Here is a 17980-nt window from a genome sequence, read left to right on the forward strand (position 1 = left end):
AAAAGACAGGATGCACTAATCTAACTCTTTATATCTGTTCACGCTTGTCTTCATCTTTCCTGTTGGCACCCCTTTGTGAGTTAATTTAACTCACTAACCTAACAAAGAAATAACCAAGGAAAAGTGACTGGATCATTTTCTTCCACATTAGCAAGCTGAATGAGCTCAGAGAACAATCTGACAAAAAATAGTTAAAATGACCCATGTTCTGAACGTTCCTTCTTCCCACAACTTTAAAAAGGAGCACGTGGGATGAGTTCAGGAGTAAATGTCTACACCACAAAAACCTCAGACCAGGGAAGATAAATCTCACCCCAATGAATGTCATCCTGGTCACAATTTTCAGACCATGTCAGACAGGCTGACAAGACCAAGCTACTCAGAAAGACCTGGCCAGGGCTTTCCTTGTAAACATAACAGAAACGGGTTTGTTGTACATATACAACAGCTGAGTTACTAGAACTAGAGTGTGGGATACCTAATTCTACTTCATCCCTGACACTTCTCTTCAGCTCTGGAACTGCATTTCCCCAACACGGTAGAATTATTGTCAGTGTATATGCTGCATACTGGAAAAAAATAAGCACGGATTAGATCAAATATCAAAGAAATCACAACATTCAAATTAAATTGTTTTTTGAGTGAAAAATTAGGGAACTCACCGAGGCTACTTTCCAGCACCTGTATTAAGGATTTTTCACACTTTTTACTACTTTACCATTTTATGTAAAATGTGTAAACAGTGCTGGAAATAGGAACTGGAACAGTTTCCCCCTTTCTAGAAGAGGGCTAAAAACTCCCTTTCCTCCTGTCTCCACGTAAGCCGTCCCCCAGGTCTCTACATTGAAAGATGTAGATTTGAAGCTTTCCAGACTGAGAGAACTGAACTTCAGGTTTTCAACATGTTCTACCACTAGGCGCGGTGGTCATTTACAGAAAGACTAGAAAGGGGGCAGCCTTTCTTCAGGGCCTTTTAAAAATGAATGTCTTCTGTGTTCATTTTTGAAGTTAGGGATATCGTCAGGAAAGGACTCAGAGCTACAAAGACAGCCAGAACAGAAACGCCTTCTTGTCATTTCCATTCAGGTGTTGGTTTAAAAATGTATCCATAGTTGATGGCACAACTGTTTTACCATCAGTCTGGAACAGGATGGCATTGGTCACATCTGATGAACAGATGAGATTTTCCCAGTGGATGTTAAATTGACTAATTACCTCTGATATGGTTCAATGAGATCTATGAAAGTAAAGCGTCTTTCCTGTGTAGCTGTGTTTCTTAAACTGAAGATGGAAAGTGAACAAAGAGTGGAGAGGAAAAAAAAAAAAAAAAAAGAGATTAAAAATAGAGCAGATGTATGAATGATATAGGAGGATAATGTTTTGAAACCCAGGTGATTCATTTCAGTTAAAAGCACTGACCACAGTCTGAAAGGTTGTAGACACCAGAAGTAGAAACTCCACTAAGGCATTTCAGTGGTTTTTGATAATAGCAATACTTAGACTCAATTTAGAGACCATTACCTGAAACTGACATAGATTTAGTTCACCCTCATGCAAAGAGTAATGCAATGCATACTCAATTTTTCCTCATCATGGGCACACATCCTCTACCTCCACTTGATCCAGCAAAGCACTCTCCAATGGAAACACCTGTGGCTGGACTACACCTTTAGCCCTGGGTGCTTCAAGACTTCAGAAACTTCATTTTCAATACTTCAGTAGTTCTATACTAACACAAAGTTTTTCTAAGAGTAGGATCTAAAACAGAGGAGCAGAAGAGTCAGTGTAGAGGACCTTCAGAAAAGTAAACAGAAAAAAATCATAAAAAATCAGGAAATGTATTAGGCCTCAATATCTTCTGTTTCTCTGCAGAAGTGTCATTGTTATTCTCTTTTAGTAGAGCAAATGGCAGTTAGGAAAAAACCAGAGATGTCTTAGGTGATCTAAGAAATCTAACAAATAAAGGTTATCTAACAAATAAAACAACAGAACCAATAAACTGTAGAAGCAAGAGCTTTTGAAAAGCAAGAGCTTTTTCTTAAGACATGATAATTCTTAACATCAGCTTTTCCTTCATTGCCTGCTTCAGGTACTAATTTTAACATCTCACTGTTATCCTGTTTCTTTGGCTCTTTCCATAACAATTACACAAATGACTGCTAATTTTGATCTGAAAGAGAAGATAGAGTCTGAGTGGTAGATATAGGATTAAAGAAGTTAATTAATTTAATGAATTAGCCACATATTTTCTCTGTAGCCTTTGGCAAATCAATGAACCGTTCTGTGCCCTAAGCATGCAACAGAGATGCTTGCAGCAACCTTTTAAGTGCTTGAGAAGAAAAACTGCAGAAATTGATTTAAATGAATAAATAAATAAATTTGTCCCTTCTTGTCTTTTGTGAGATAAATTGAAAGCTGAAAGGAAATTAAAATGTGTCAGCCAGCATTTTTTTAAATGAGGAACTCTTAACATATGCCAAAGTAATGCCACAGTCAGGATGAATGTGTCTGTGTAGACTGACCTCTCGAGGCTAACATGTACACAGACCTGCAGTAATATTTCACACGGATAACCACGCAGTGGTTACATAAGAGTTGTGAATATCTTTGGAAGTGGTGAGTCTGCTGTCAGGAAGAAAAAACAACTCATTTGATATTTCAGTTTAAAGGCATGTTTGGGAGGTATACAGAATTGATAAGGTCTCTTTAAAAAACTTGTTTATGTAGACAGTTGCACATAGGAGTGTGTGAAAAGTATAATAAATAAAAATCATACTTTATACCATACATATGGATTTTCTCTCATTCTGCTCTCCTCTGAGGGAGAATGAAGAGGAGAATAGGAATGGAGATTTAGAGGCTGTATAGGATGTTAGCTGTAAATGAGCTAAGATTGACTTCTGGGGCAAATCTTACCTTTTAAATGCCCGTTGAACAAGAAAATTGAGAAATAAAAGCAATGAAACCAGAAGACCCATTAACTCAAATTTCTGTATGCAGCATGATTCACAGCTGAAGCTGGAGTGGGGTGACCAAGCCACAGAGGTAGCTAAGCTGTGGTGGGATCTTCATTTCCTCATCCCCCCAGCTTCTCAGGTAGGGGAAGAGGCAGGAGATATTTTGCTGCCCTCTCCCTGCCACCTTCTTTGCTGAAGGTCCCATTTCACTACTGCATTGGGTTTATATGTCAAGACTTTTTGTAGTGGGGCACTGCAGGGGTGGCCTGTGTGAGGAGAAGCTGGCCCATGTTAGATAAGGGCCAGTTTCAGACAGCTCCAAAGGGACCCGATGCTGGCTAAAGCTGAGCCAATGAGATGTTGTTTACACCTCTGTGAAAGCAGATTTAAGAAAGGAAAAACAAACCAACCAACCAACAAACAAAAAACAACAACAACAACAACAACAACAACAAAAACTGCTGTACAACAGCAGCTGGGAGAGAGGGGTGAGAAGTGAGAGAGAAGCAGCCCTGCAGCCCCCAAGGTGAGTGCAGCAGGAGGGCAGGAGGTGCTCCAGGCACGCAGCACAAGTTCCCCTGCGGCCCGTGGAGAGGCCCCTGGTGCAGCAGGCTGTCCCCCTGCAGCCCACGGGTCCCACACGGAGCAGATCTCCACGCTGCAGCCCGTGGAGGAGCCCCCGGTGGAGCAGGTGGATGTGGCCTGGAGGAGGCTGCGGCCCATGGAGAGCCCCCGCAGGAGCAGGCCCCGGGCCGGAGCTGCAGCCCGTGGAGAGGAGCCCACGCAGGAGCAGGGGGCCTGGGGGGAGCTGCCGCCCGTGGGGGACCCGTGCTGGAGCAGTTTGCTCCTGGGGGATGGACCCCGTGGTACGGAGCCGTGTGGGAGCAGTTCTGGAAGAGCTGCGGCCTGTGGGCAGCCCCCGCAGGCTCAGTTCGGGAAGGACGGCATCCCGTGGGAGGGACCCCACGGGGAGCAGGGGCAGAGAGGGACCGTGAAGGAGCGGCGGAGACAAAGCGTCAGGGACTGACCGCAGCCCCCATTCCCTGTTCCCCTGTGCCGCTCGGAGGCAGGAGATGGAAGAGAGTGGATGGAGGGAAGGTGTTTGTAGTTTGTTTTTAGTTCTCACTGATCTAGTCTGTAAGTAATAGGCAATAAATAGGCATATAAATAGGCAAATAAATAGACAATCTCTCTATGATGAGTCTGTTTTGCCTGTAACAGTAACTGGTGAGTGCTCTCCCTGTCCTTATCTCAACCTGTAAGCCTTTTTTTTATTTTTATTTTTTATTTTCACCATATTTTCTCCTTTTTCTTTGAAAAGGGGGAATGAGAGAGTGATTGCTGTGGAGTTCTGCTGTCCAGCGAAAACCACCACAACTACCTACTTTATGTGTCTAGGAGGACATGCACTCATTAGGTGAAAATAGCTAATGTCTGAACTGGTCATATTAGGTTTATTTGTGTGTCCCAGTACATTATTAGTATGTCCATTATTTGGCAGAGAAAGTGACAGAGCACACTTCTCTTCCCATTCCTCCGTAAAGTACAGTACGGCTTGCCCAGAGCAACACTGAACCCAAGCCGATAATGTGACCCAGTGGTGCTGTTCTCAGAGGGTATAAATGCACTTGATTTCATTGACCTCAACACAGCACAGCAGCTACGAGAATCAAGCCAGGGAATGAGCTAGCTACGAAGGAGTGAAAAAGAACAAGGGGTCTAGTGCTGACATCCCTGGTTCTCTTATTTATTAATGTGGATGTACATAGTGAATAACCTGAGCCACTCTGTTCCCACAGATAGATCTAGCAGGCATGTGATTTCTATGATTCTTCCCAACTCCATCATAAAATCAAGATACACAATGTAGATCCACAAAAAAATCTTATATTTTAATAATCTTTTTCCAGTATGACTTCAGATTTTGAAACCATTCAGCTTCTTAAAGTCTCCAAGTGCCACCTTTCTTTAGAACATTGTCTATAAGCCTGAATGCCAGATACCTAGAGGAACATCTGCCCTGACAGGATTAAACCACTTGGATTCCACGTGACAACCCAATTCAGTAGGCCTAATCCTGTGCTTAATCCAAAGGAAAACACAATGATCCATTCACCAGAAGTCCCGTAAAGCCTGGATTAACTTTTTTTCTTACCAATAATCTCCTGAAGATCTTCCAAAGATGGGAAAGGAACACCTGGGTTCTGGAGTGGTGTTGTGAGGATAAATGATCTACGAAGTAATAGAAAAAAGCTGGTTAAATTTACAGTTGACAGAAGTTTGGTGAGGTAGGTGAAGACAGATTAAATACAGAATCAGAGAAAGAAGATTACACTCAGAGAACTAGAGACTGATGGAAAGAAATAAATTAAAGGAAGACTTTGGAACTGTGCTCACCTCACTGTGAGTTTTCAGTGCAATTCTGTGACTAAAACCACCCCACAGGTATGAACAGAGAATCCTTCCAACTGCAGTTTCTAGTCACACAGCAGAGATACTATAGAACATCTTGCCCATTTATAGTGTCCACTTCAGGAATGATGTGAAAATACTGGTACTCAAAGAGATCCTTATAAAATCATCCACAGGTTAGAAAGTGACCTTGTAACATGAAACCAGATAACCTCTATCTTGTACTGCACTGTGCATAGAGAGAATTGGATGATGGAAAGGCTTTTTTTCAGCCTTTCTGTCAGAGGGAAAACAAGACTCAACAGATGAAAACTGAAGTTGTACAAATTAAGACATAATTTCCTATTAGCGAAATTAAGGCATTGAAACATCTTGTCCAATATGTCTCTGTATTTGTGAAGGACTCACTGTCTTCTGAAGTATTTCAAATGAAACTAGGTATTTGTCAGGATTAAAAAAAAAAACCACAACAAAAAACATAATCCATTTACAGTTTGTATGGGTCTGGTGGCCTCTTCTGGCCCTGGAATGAATTAGTATAGCTCTAGCTCTGTGAATGCTCTGCTCATTTTGGTTTTTGGTACAGGAGAGCAGAAAGCCATGCAAAGTCCTCATCATATTGCATCTCCCAGTTAAGACTGGCGAAAATCCAAGCCCATGTGCCAGGCCTGTAGCCAGTGTCCCTCAAGGTGAGGGAGTGTGAAAACGGGCTATAGACAATCAGAACTGAGTGAAAGATAGAACTTGAAGTTTTTATGAGGGAAGAAAAAAAAATAAACACAGATTCAGGCAGTTTTGTTGTATGTGCATAAAGTTTCTGTACATTAACTACATACTCATGTTAAATCTGTGAATAAATGTGTACTACAAGACTCTATTGCTATTAATATCTAAGTTCACTCCACAAACTGGAGTGTTAATGAACTTTTGAACCCTTATTAGTGTGAAATGTGTTAAGTGTGTCATGCAGGGAAGGAAGCCAATTAATGGGCTAGTGGACGATATCCAGGTTGTGAAGGCCCAGTTAATGGGAAGTCAAGTGCCTACAAGATAAGACATCATCCTTTGTTAGGAGCCAAATTTTTTCTCCCAGCATTAAATCTTGCCTAATTAAGACCATTCAAGGACTACTAACAAATTAAGTTGGTTTGCTTTCTAAAGGCTTCCAAAATAAGGAGGCATCTCAATATTTCTATCATTTCATTTGATAAAGTTAGAGCCCCAAAATCCACTTTGAAAATAAACTTTTGAAAATAGACTGACTTTAATCAGAGGAAGAAAATAGGAGATGACACTTAGATTCAGATCCATAAATCTCACATATATATATTGTGTATATATTAGTACATACAAATGCACCCTTTCCCATATTTCCACATTCTCCTTTCTTTATGTTACAGAGGAGTATTGAAAATGCTATGCTAATTTGTCTGAAAAATCTTGTAGTAAACTGAGGGGATTGATCAAAGGGTGGATTTGATGGGGTGTCAATTAGTTAACTGGATACTGATCCATTTGGATTCAACAGGCAACAAAACAATTTTCCCTCCAAAGCATGACTGTACAGATATTCTTTTTCATCTGTTTTTGCCTCACCTGTCTCTCCATACTTTCAAAAGCATCAAGCTTTGGGCACAGCTGGTCATGGGGCATGAGTTACCTGTTAGAATTACTTGAATGACTTTTCTCAAAGCTATTTGAGGCTGTGAGCATTGGTGGCATTGTTATTTCTCTTGCTTTATATATACACTATAGTTTTGTATATTTGTAGTGACATGGGATAGTGATCTGAGACTACTTGACCGGCCTCTGCATGGAGGTAAGTAGATGATACTTGATGGCTTGTGACAGGGATAGTTGAGGCAGCCAAACAGCCTTTTCCCAAAGTGACACTATGCATTCCAGTGCATGATTAGGGCATTTTAGCAGTTGGGGACATTTAAAAATCACTTTTGTTTTGTGTTTAATTCTGTAAATGTGACAACAGTTTCCTCCTTGCTCCTGCTTCAATAATCCCCCCTGGTCTTCAGCTGTATGAAACTAAGGAATAGGAAAGATTATATGACAAGGTCAGATGTTTAGGATTTTCCTTGCCATGAGTCATATCTTCATCCTTATAAACACACATTTCTCACTAAATCCATCAGTCTCAAAGATAATAAAACTCTTTCCAATAGGGAATATAGTACTTTTCCCTGTTGCTAAAACACTGCAAACATAGTGGGCTCAGTCTTGCTGCCATGGTTGGCTGGAGACAAGTGGAAGAAGGTCCAGGAACATTTCCAATGTACGTGCTTAGCCAGCCAGTGAGGAACCAGGCTGTTTTTTCTATGCTGTGGAAGAGAATAAGTTGAATTGCTACTAAAATATGAAGTAAATATGATTTTTGGCTCAATTTCTCTTCCTGCATTTCTACAGCTTTCCAGGTGACAAGCTTTCTATGGGTCTCAGTGGCTGAATGGACTTGAACACATGTGTTTTGCTTCATCAGCAGTAAGGGTGATTCCGATACAATCCACACATAGCCCCCGGGAGCTCGAAGTGCCGAGCAGCAGGCTTGCATTTGACAAGTGAGTTTGAATTTACTTCTTCCTGCAGCTGTTGAGGAGATTTTAGCCTCTGAGTTTATCACACTGCTTCTGAGCCCAGAATTCACATGAAGTTTAAGAATCAATGAATGAATTTAACATCTTGCAAAAGAATACATAAGGAAAGACAGGGAACACTTGGAGGGAGAAGTAAAATATAGCTCTGCCCTTGATCTGCTCTATGAGCTTAGGTGAGTTATTTCACCCCCAGTTTTTCTGTTTCTCTTTTATCTTTCTTGTCTATTCAAGTACAGACTCCCCTAAGACAAAAACTGTCTTCTTCTGTTATAATCAGACAGTTCCTTGCAAAATGTTTCAATCTTTTAATATATCTAAATATATCTTCCAGATTTAGTAATATAAATGAAATAATTAAATTACCATGCTGCTAACACATTTAGTTTTGTTTTTAGTTAAAGACTGTTGTGAGTTGAGTCAAGTACTATGGTTTTGTTATCATAAAAGCTTTGTTACATAAAAATCACTTATGATTATGGCTAAAAAGACTAATTCTTGTATGCTGTTTTCTGTTCTTAGATGAGCTTCTCTGAAGAAAAATAGATGATTATCTACTGCCTAACAGTTTTCAGATAACATCAAGAACAATATGATTTTTGCTATAAGCAAGCACAGCTAGGTTTGGCTAATTTTATAAGGATTTATACCACAGTGAAATAAAAGAGGCTACCCAGGAAGTGACACCCATTAGGAGCCAGGACACTCCAGGGCACATCTCCTCCATGCAAAGAATAAAGGTGTATAAATTTATGAGCTATGTCAGACAAGCTATCTCTGGAATAGAATAAAATAACCAAGTAAGTGTGTCTCTGAGTCCTGGTTAATTAGTATTGCTAACAGACCAAGGTAATTCACTTATGTCCTGTGATGTATTAATGCTGCCCGGTTTGCAGGGTCCAACTGGATATCTCTGCCAAGAACTGAGTAATATTATATAAATGTTCCATATACTCCAGCATGATGCAAGGTAGAGATGTACCCAGAATCATGCTCTGAAGACTGATTGGTCTCATCTTTGAATCACAAGCCATTTATCTGTGTAGTTCAGGAAGGAAAACTTTCACCAACTACTGCATCACCTAGATGTTTAAATACATTACAGAACTTTCCAAACTTCCTTTGAAACATCACTCATGAGAAGCTGCCAAAAACTGAATAACAGGTGAGACACACTGAAGTCATATTTGTTTCAAAAATACCTAGGTAATGAATTTGGACATAGAAATACTCCAGACTTCTGCTCAGATTTCAAATATGGTCTTGGAATGGTAATGAGATAATCTCATGAGAGAAATCAGGCAGAAAAGACACGGTCACCTTTTCCTATCAGTGGGCAGATCATGTTGAGTAAGGATGGTGATCTAGAAAACCATGAAGATGATTAATTAGACCTGAGAACATATTGCATATAGTTAATGGAGTATGGAATAGTGTGGAGTATGTGTGTAGGAGTTGGCCTAGCAAAAGTTGTGTCAGAAAGAACCAAAGATCACAGCATTTTTCGACATTTCAGAAGGCATGAATCTCACTGAATGTAAATATCTACAGGGGAAATGTCTACACCTGAGCTAGTCACTGTCATCTCAGTGGTGAAGATCGACCTTTTGCACATAATACAGCTACCACAAAAGAAGAAATCTAAACCAGTTCACATGGCGTACTATAGACATGCCTATTTTTCTTTCCCTTGGATTAAAAATGTAGGTCAAAATGATTAACTGCATAAAAAGTCTTTTTACAGTGTGAATGCTTAATATTAGGTTCGATGAATCCCATTGATTTATCCTCATTTGCTTTTCATGAATGTAATTCCATAGAAATCTGCACTGCTGAAATATAATAGTGATAAATATGAGTGAAGAATAAGATTTATGATTTATTACATGATAATAAATATTCTGGACTACACCCTCTTTATCCTGAAGGAAAAAATGTTTGTGGATATAAAAGTGTATGGAAGAAGATGAACATATTGCACACATAGAACATGGCACATAGCACTTCCTAAAACACAGGAAGGAAGGTGGAGCGGGACTTTACAGAGCTGAGATGTCCCAGTGTTGCCACGGCTGCTCACACAGGAACACCTCTGCTGTCAATTATCTCAGTAAGAACCAGCTTGGATATTCTGCAATAGAAACATACTCGAGGCTATCCACATAATTTTGTTTCACTTTAAAATTTGAAGATGTTTTCATTAGCCATACACTTATTCTCTGTCATCAGCAGAAAGGAAGTGGAACCTTCACAGGTCAGAAAATCTGAGATGTGAACACCCGTTGGAAGTCTGTCTCCCTCCATTGACTGCAAAAGGCATGATGGTCTTTAGTGTCTAACTCAGGTAGGATTAATTTGCACTAGCATAAGCAAGGGATTTGTTAAATTACAAATAGTAAAACCATTATATAATCTAAATTAGAACCAAGATTACCTAGATAAAACACTACATCTTGGACTACAAGACTTTCTATCTTCTTATTATAAGTCTTTTGGGTATGCCTTGTTATCAGACATAATTAGTTTTGTTATCAAAATTAACAGGCCTTATACAAGGGTGCAAGAAAATATCTGAAATAAAATCTTTTAATGAACTGAGTTCAGATTTGTACGAACAGAATTAGATTGCCCAGTAGTAGCAAGGTATCCTTTTTTTTTTTTTTTTTTAACAGAAGCTGAAATCACTAGCATGGTGAAAGAGAAATAACTGAATCTGACTCAGGGCTTCTAATGATTCAAAAAGATGAGGAGAGCTTTTTCTTTCCACATTACCAATCATATTTTGGCCAAACACTTTTCAGTGTCTGGGCATTTCTGAACTGTTCAGAGGTAAAACAACATAAAACAAAACAACATAAAATCAGAAATGGTTATTTCCTCCTGCACATAGTTAATAAATTATGTGCCATTCCCACACTTTTCCAGAAGGAACTGTCTAGCCACAAATTCGTAAGTGATTGCTAAAATGGAGATTTAAAAATAAAGTAATATAACCTGAAAAGGCTCTGATATCTTACAGAACATGGAAACCCAAATAGTAAGCCACTCAACACAACATTACCATCCTTGTTGTATTCTGATTCTCTGTTAAATTAAATACAGTCAAAAAGTCTTAATTTTATTCTTAAAACTACTCTTGCCTAACTGAGAAATTACCTGTTTCTGCAGATACTGAAGAAGAAACTCCGAACCTATCAAAAATCTAACTGGCTTTATGGCTGACGGTGTAAATACAGCTATACCCAGGCAATCCCTATGTCAGCAGTATTCATGAGACTGTTAGAAGAGGGAACCTAATACCTCTGATACTTAATACTTCAGACTTTCAGAAGGGCTAAGCATGGTGCTGAGTGGAACACAAGTAAGGCAACCGATAGGAAACATCTGGTAGAAAGCTTTAGGCGGAATAAGTGACCTGAATCTGGTCCATACATTGTGATATTCCAGGAGCAAAAATAACTTGGCAGATTTCTGTGTTTACAGCTAAAGGTCATACTCTTTCTCACAGCTTTTCCAAAGTGAGTGCAGACTACAGTTCATATGAAGCTTGATGTATGTTTTCAGCAAGCATGAGCCAGAGCAGTCATCAGAAGAAACAATCTTCTGCCCTGTTCTCACTCCAGCTGCTCATTTGTGCCCCTCTTTAACTTCTGGTCTTCTGTTGGCACAAGCATTTGAGTGTGGTGCAGTGGAAATGACCAAAGAACACATCAGACCCAAATATTATTTATCCACCAAAAAAAAATAATTTTCTGTCTTCTACAGCTCAGTTCTTAAAGTGCCCCAGCCTTGCCTATGGTGCAGTCCCTTTCTTTCCAGTGTAGAGGTAAGATATGCTATGCTTCCTCTTTCCTTAAGACATATACATTTAGAGGGAGGTACTGAAGCTCAAGGTGACATTGCCCCAGTCACTTATTGGCTATGTTGCTTGCTGTGTTGCAGTATTGTTATTGCTAAGCCTTAACTTGTCACTGCATTTATTTCTTCACTCTTCAGTATACTACTTGATTTCTTACGCAGAGTGCTTTTGCCTCTCTGAAAAGCAAATCTGAGAATGAGAAACATTGATTATTTGTGTGTTTCTGGTCTCAACTTCAAATTAGCTGCCAGGCTTTGCATAACAAGATACAAATTATTCATGTGAGAAAACCAAGAAGTGATTTATTATCATGTCTGATTTCCAGTGAAGAATTTTCTTCAGATCACCCAGCAAGGAGGCTTTCCTATTTTAAATAAGATAAATTACAATTGACATTGGAATTCAAAACATTACTCCAACCTTTCTAGATCTTTCGGTCATACAGAAAATGAGCCCATGAATTACATTGACATCAAAGTTCATTAACAGTGTTTCTGAGCCCAGCTTGAAAAGTCTGAGATTCTTTACACAGACTCAGCCCTACCTACCTTGTACTGCACCTGTTTTGTTTACCTTGGGACCTGTTTTGTTTACCTTGGGAAAACAGCAGTGGTCTTTGCACATGCCTTACAGAGATGCAGATGCAGAGATACCTTGCAGAGATTCACCTTACTGGTGAAAGGGGTTGGGAACCATTTTGGTGAGACAGTTTTTTAACTTCGTAGAAATGTGGAAATAAATACCACTGGAAAGGTTATGTTATGGAACACACATCATAGTCAAATGACAATGAACTTTTCCATTTCCTTGCACCCACTCTATGGGCTAATCAGACCATGAACTGAATACACAGGACTGAATACAACTGTTTTAATCATCTTTTCCCTGTGGCAAACAACAACAAAAGAAAAAAATAGTAATAATCCAGAGCTGCAGAATGTGCAAGTTCTGGGGTAATATCATAATTTGCAACCAATATATGGCAAGAGGTTGATGAAATACCTATGTTTTTAATCTGTCTTTTGGCTACAAACCCACAGAATCAAACATTTAAAGGGAGAAAAATGGCAACAGAAGGTTGTACTGGGGACACAGAAGTTAAGTTCAGTTATGATAAAAGGTAGGGTACACTCTCCAAAACAAGAGAAGACAGATAAACCCTCTTGAAATTCAAGCCCTGTTTTGGAGCAAAAGGAATAGACCCAAAGTAGTTCAGACAAAAGTGAAGGAGCTCAGAGAGGACAGCATATGGGGATGGGAGATTGCAAGAAGGACTTTCTCTCAAGGTGTCTCTCTCAATATCCCTATCTCCTCCAGCTGTCTTCATCATTGACACCACAGACCTTCTCACCTTCCTTCTTGGAGAGCAGAAGCAGCAAGATGGGCTTGATCATGTTTATCCCAATTCAGGGTCTCCTTTATCTCCTGCTACAGATCTCTGAGATAGCTTCCTAGATGACAACCTGGTACTCTTAATTCTTTAGAGATCAGTAGAAAAGCAATAGTTACAGCCTTCGGTTCTTGAAGAAACTGATCTGAGTTTAGGTATGCCCATGAGAAAGGGAAGGATGTACATTAAGACATGCAAAGTTTGGTGGCTTTGGAGTCTAATTCCTTTAATTAACAATGTCAGCACAGCCTTTGCTCCATTAAGAAAAATCTTAAATATCTTAATTATGATTAAGAAAAGAAAGGTCCTTTCCAGGAATTAGTTACCAAGTTTCTTGATTTGAAATCAAGCATAGCTTGGATGTTACTTTAAGATGTTATGTAAAATGCTTTTAAAATTTTTCTAATATTTTTAGACCATCTTCTTGCAGGATATACCTATCATTTCTCTCCCTTTTTCTGCTCTTCCCCTTTGGCAGTCTCAATTTTTATGGATTCTAGTATCTCCCAAGCAGTGGCTGTGTCTTTACTCATATATGCCTGCATCGTACATGGCACATTTTATACAATATCATAACCTGAGCAACATAAAATAAAAATTTCTAGAGTGATGACTGCATTTCAATTAGGTTGTAAATGTTTTTGAAACCCTTAGGGTAACAATTCATTATATATATGAAAAAGTAGCATGTGCCAAGCTTTATTTAAGATCCCTAGCCATAAAAGCATGTAGGCTTTGACATGGTTTCCCACTCAGATTTGCAGTAGGAAGACACCTAAGCAGAACAAAGGAGATTAAATAACTCTGGGGATTCTAGGTTGCAGGGACTGCCTGATCGGCACACAGGCCAGTTCCTCACTAAGCTATGAATTTTACGAGCATATGATGAAGACTGATTCCTGTCCCCTAGGGCTTGTTTGCTAAACACGGGACAGTACACAGGACAGTAGGACAAGGAGTAACATGAGACCTAGTCTGTACCAGACCAGCCTGTTTTAGGGGACATCGGTTTGAAATCTGTTTTAGAATAACACAGACACACAACACAATTTTTGTTTTGAAACTAGTTATTTCATCTGGAGTTTTCATGTATGGGCATCCCTAGTCAGGCATTTATTGCCTTTTATACAGAAATTTTCTACACATGACACCGCTCCCCCCTCCAAAAAAAAAAAAAAAAAAAAAGTATTTCTGTAATTACTTTCAGATGACAGCCTAAAATCTCACTGAGTTCTGGTCCCTCCATGCTTTTCCATCTCCCATTAAATTTGATGCTTCATTTTCAAATTAGAAATTATGTTTACAGTTAGCAAGGGACAACTTTTAATCAATATGGTGAAGCTACAAAAAGTCATTAACCCTCAGTCACTTCCTTATACCTGCTTTCTAAAGTGGAATTTCTAGTGCTTCCATGAATGGACTTGTAGTGGTAATCTGAAGGGACAGGTATAAGGCAAGAACTGGAGGAGTCTTTGATTACTCTCTTCAGAGCTGAGAAGAAACTGCACTGATAGGAATGACACAGAGTCTTGTAGTACAAAGCATCTGAATTCTCAAGTGTAAGATGGCACGAATGGAATTGTTTTAAGCAACTAACTCAGAGTCAACAGAGAAAGGGAAGTGCTAGCTACAGTTCTACAGTTTAGCTCGTGTGCCCTGATTTGCCCTCCCTAGCTGTCTGCTTCTTTTGTCTGAATATTTTAGCCCAGGTTTTATATTCAACATCTCAGTCTACCACTGAAAACTTTTTTTTTTTTTTTGATAATGCAGTTTTACAGATTTGAATGAAATCACTACATTCATTCGACAGTTAAAAGTTAAGCAGGTGCAGAAATGATGGCAGAACTAGGAGAATGTTTTTTTACTTCATGCTTTCGAGGATTGCTCTTTTCCTACAGTGTCAACACAGCTTAGGAATGTGACAGGTTTGCAAATGCTCTAAATATTTCATAGAGTAGCAGCAATATTTATAACTGAGCCACTGAGTGACCTTGACTGAGTTACCAAGTAGAGAGGCCATGGCAATCACAGACCATTTCAGAGAGGACACATGCAAACATGTCCCCACAAAAAGCAGTGATTTTGCACAGTTTAATTACTTAACTACAGAAGTTACAAAGTTATAAAAAACGGATGGCAAGTAGATCATCATTCTTTTAATCTCTGCAGGGAGCCACTGTGAACATCTGCAAGACACTACCTCCCAGCAGGCAGAACAAGGCAGGTAATGATGAGAATACACATGAGAATAATTATACCAAACACAGTTTCAAGACAGACAACTGGGGAAAATACCAGAAGGTTTGATAGACCTGAAGTATGATACCAGCATCCATGAGGAAATCTGCAGACTTCCTGTGTATTTTATGGTGATATATATGAATTCTGCCAATAAACGGATATAATTTGGCTCAAAGACTGTCCTGTGAAAGGTGTAGGAGGTGAGGGAGATGTCTGGCAAGAACTCCAGAATACGATACTACAAGTATGTGCTCTCCGAGGAAGGGTTATTGTCTTTTTTGGGGGGGAAAGAAAACACTGGAAAAAATTCTGACAGCCTGTGTTAAAAGCTGAGTAATAAGTTTTAAAACCTTTCATTCTTCCAGTGAATGGTTATTTGCCCATTGCTTTGCAAAACTGTTTACAGTTTAGGCTGGCCATGAAACTTATTAATAGACTTCAATTTATTGCCGAATTATAGTAAGTACAGTGTGATACAGAACCTGTCCTGGCCACGGTTTTGTGCACAGCTGGGCAGGATAAGAGCAGAAAGCTGCTGACAGAGTGCTGCTGACATCTGATGCTTTTTGACAGCTTTTGTGATGTGAACACCTTAACTTACTACCTAGAAGTGTTGTCACAGCTTCCATGCAATCCAGCACAGGCAACTTCCTGTGCATCACTGTCAGTAAGTGTCATGAACTTTCAGAGGAGACACAATGAGCCAGGTAGGAGAAGACCTTAAAGTCACATAACATATTTGACAAAGAAGAGCCTAAGAATCTTTGTCTCCTATCCTGATAACCCTTCCCTACTCCCTGCCTTTCACTCCCAGCCCCAGTGAAGGTTGACTGCTGGAAAAATCAAATCCTGGGCACACAAAAGAAAATTATGCTGAACTAAAAAAAATATATATAAAAATAAATAAATAAAAAGGAGTAGGATAGTATGTCATTAGGAGGGGATACAAGATTAATCTTGCATTAAGAGTCTGGTGCCCCCTGACTACAAGTGAGCTGACTTGTCTAATGGTTCTTCTGTAAACTGATATCATAAGCAGAACTACTTTGAAATTCTCTTTTAAATCTCCATAACCAGAAAATGTTGACTAGCTGAAACTGGTATTTCCCTTGAGAATATAAGAATCAGTGTGAAGAAACAATAAATAAATAAATAAATAAATAAAAAAGATAAGTTTTCTAGTCAAAATTTAAGTCCTGACATAATTTAAAATTTAAAAAGAAGTCTTGTGTGTGGTTGTATGTAAGACCGAGGTAGAAACAGGAATAATATGTCTGAGAAAGTAAAGACTTCTCCTACTTCTCTAATATCTTCAGTGGATGCTCTCATCACTGATTCTTAGAAGAGGGTGGCAGAAACCATCTCAGTCCCTGGTTCCTGTCAAAAAAAAAAAAAAAAATAAAAAATTAGCATGTTTCCACAGCATGGAAGAATAATTTCTGAAATGTCAAAACACCTTTTGGAAAACAAAGACAATTTGCCACTTACCTTACATATTAACAGTATCTTCTCTCCCAAGGCTGTTAAGAGTCAGTGTGATGAAGAATGCATTGTAAGTGGCCACGTGTACCTCAGATTTCAAGCACAAACTTGAGGCTATGTTTGAGTCTAAATTTGAGCCATATCTCCACTGCAAAGATATAGGTAGATATTTAGGCATGAGCTTGAAGTTGGATGCCAGGACCATTAGAGCAGAATCCTTGGAAACAAGTTACTCTTTATGAAGAACACAACCCTGTACCTACCCATAGTGTGAAGTGATTGTTGCCATGTGTTTCATCTTCCCTTGTAGTTATCTTGTGTGACTGTGCAGATCTTTCTACAAAAGCATTATCACAGCCTACAGCAAGGATGGCTGGAATTTTTATAACAACTAATTTGTGATGCCTTATAATAAATGCTTTATCATGTTCGGTAGCATAACCAGATTGTTTCTAGTGTAATCATGTGGTAATGAGGCCATAGAATTACACCATCCTCTTATAAAATGAGGGTCTTCTTTTGAGTTCAAAAAAAAGCTCAAAAGCTCAAAAAAATGGCTTGATTTTCAAATGGTTTGTTAAACTTTGACTCCAAATTATTAATTACAAGTTTCTCAGTATTTTGGAGTACATCAAACTACACTAAAGATTAGTCTTCTAGGTATTACATGCAGTATGGAAAGTGAGTGTTTTGCTCACTTCTAGAAAGAGGATAGTGAAATGAACCTGTTTCTATTTGTTCTAACTTTTGTCCTGGTCTCTCAGTTGCCACTGTCCTGTACATAAAAGTCTCAGATTGAAGATGATTTGACAGGTAGGCATATGGCTTTGTGTTTGATAGACTCCAATGGATTATTTTTCAACTACAGGCAAGACCACTTTCATTTGCCTGTGAATAAGGAGAGAATTGATGTTATTATGCAATAGCCCCATGTGACTGATGGGAAAAAGAAATTAAAGATTTCAGAACAATCTTTCCTTCCTAAACTTATTTTTTGTGCTTCTGATTAACATAGAATCATAGAATCATAGAATAT

At 39.0% G+C, this 17980-nt stretch overlaps 1 long non-coding RNA gene across 1 annotated transcript; it reads left to right on the forward strand.

The window, feature by feature from the left end:
- The first annotated feature begins 1152 nt into the window (after positions 1–1152).
- Positions 1153–9100, forward strand: LOC310904773. The gene is made up of 3 exons (XR_014588601.1): positions 1153–7188; positions 7788–7939; positions 8495–9100. It is a non-coding gene; the product is annotated as an uncharacterized lncRNA (long non-coding RNA).
- Positions 9101–17980: the final 8880 nt, after the last annotated feature.

The sequence above is a fragment of the Anser anser genome (assembly GCF_964211835.1).
Source record: "Anser anser genome assembly, chromosome: 1".
Taxonomy (NCBI): domain Eukaryota; kingdom Metazoa; phylum Chordata; class Aves; order Anseriformes; family Anatidae; genus Anser; species Anser anser.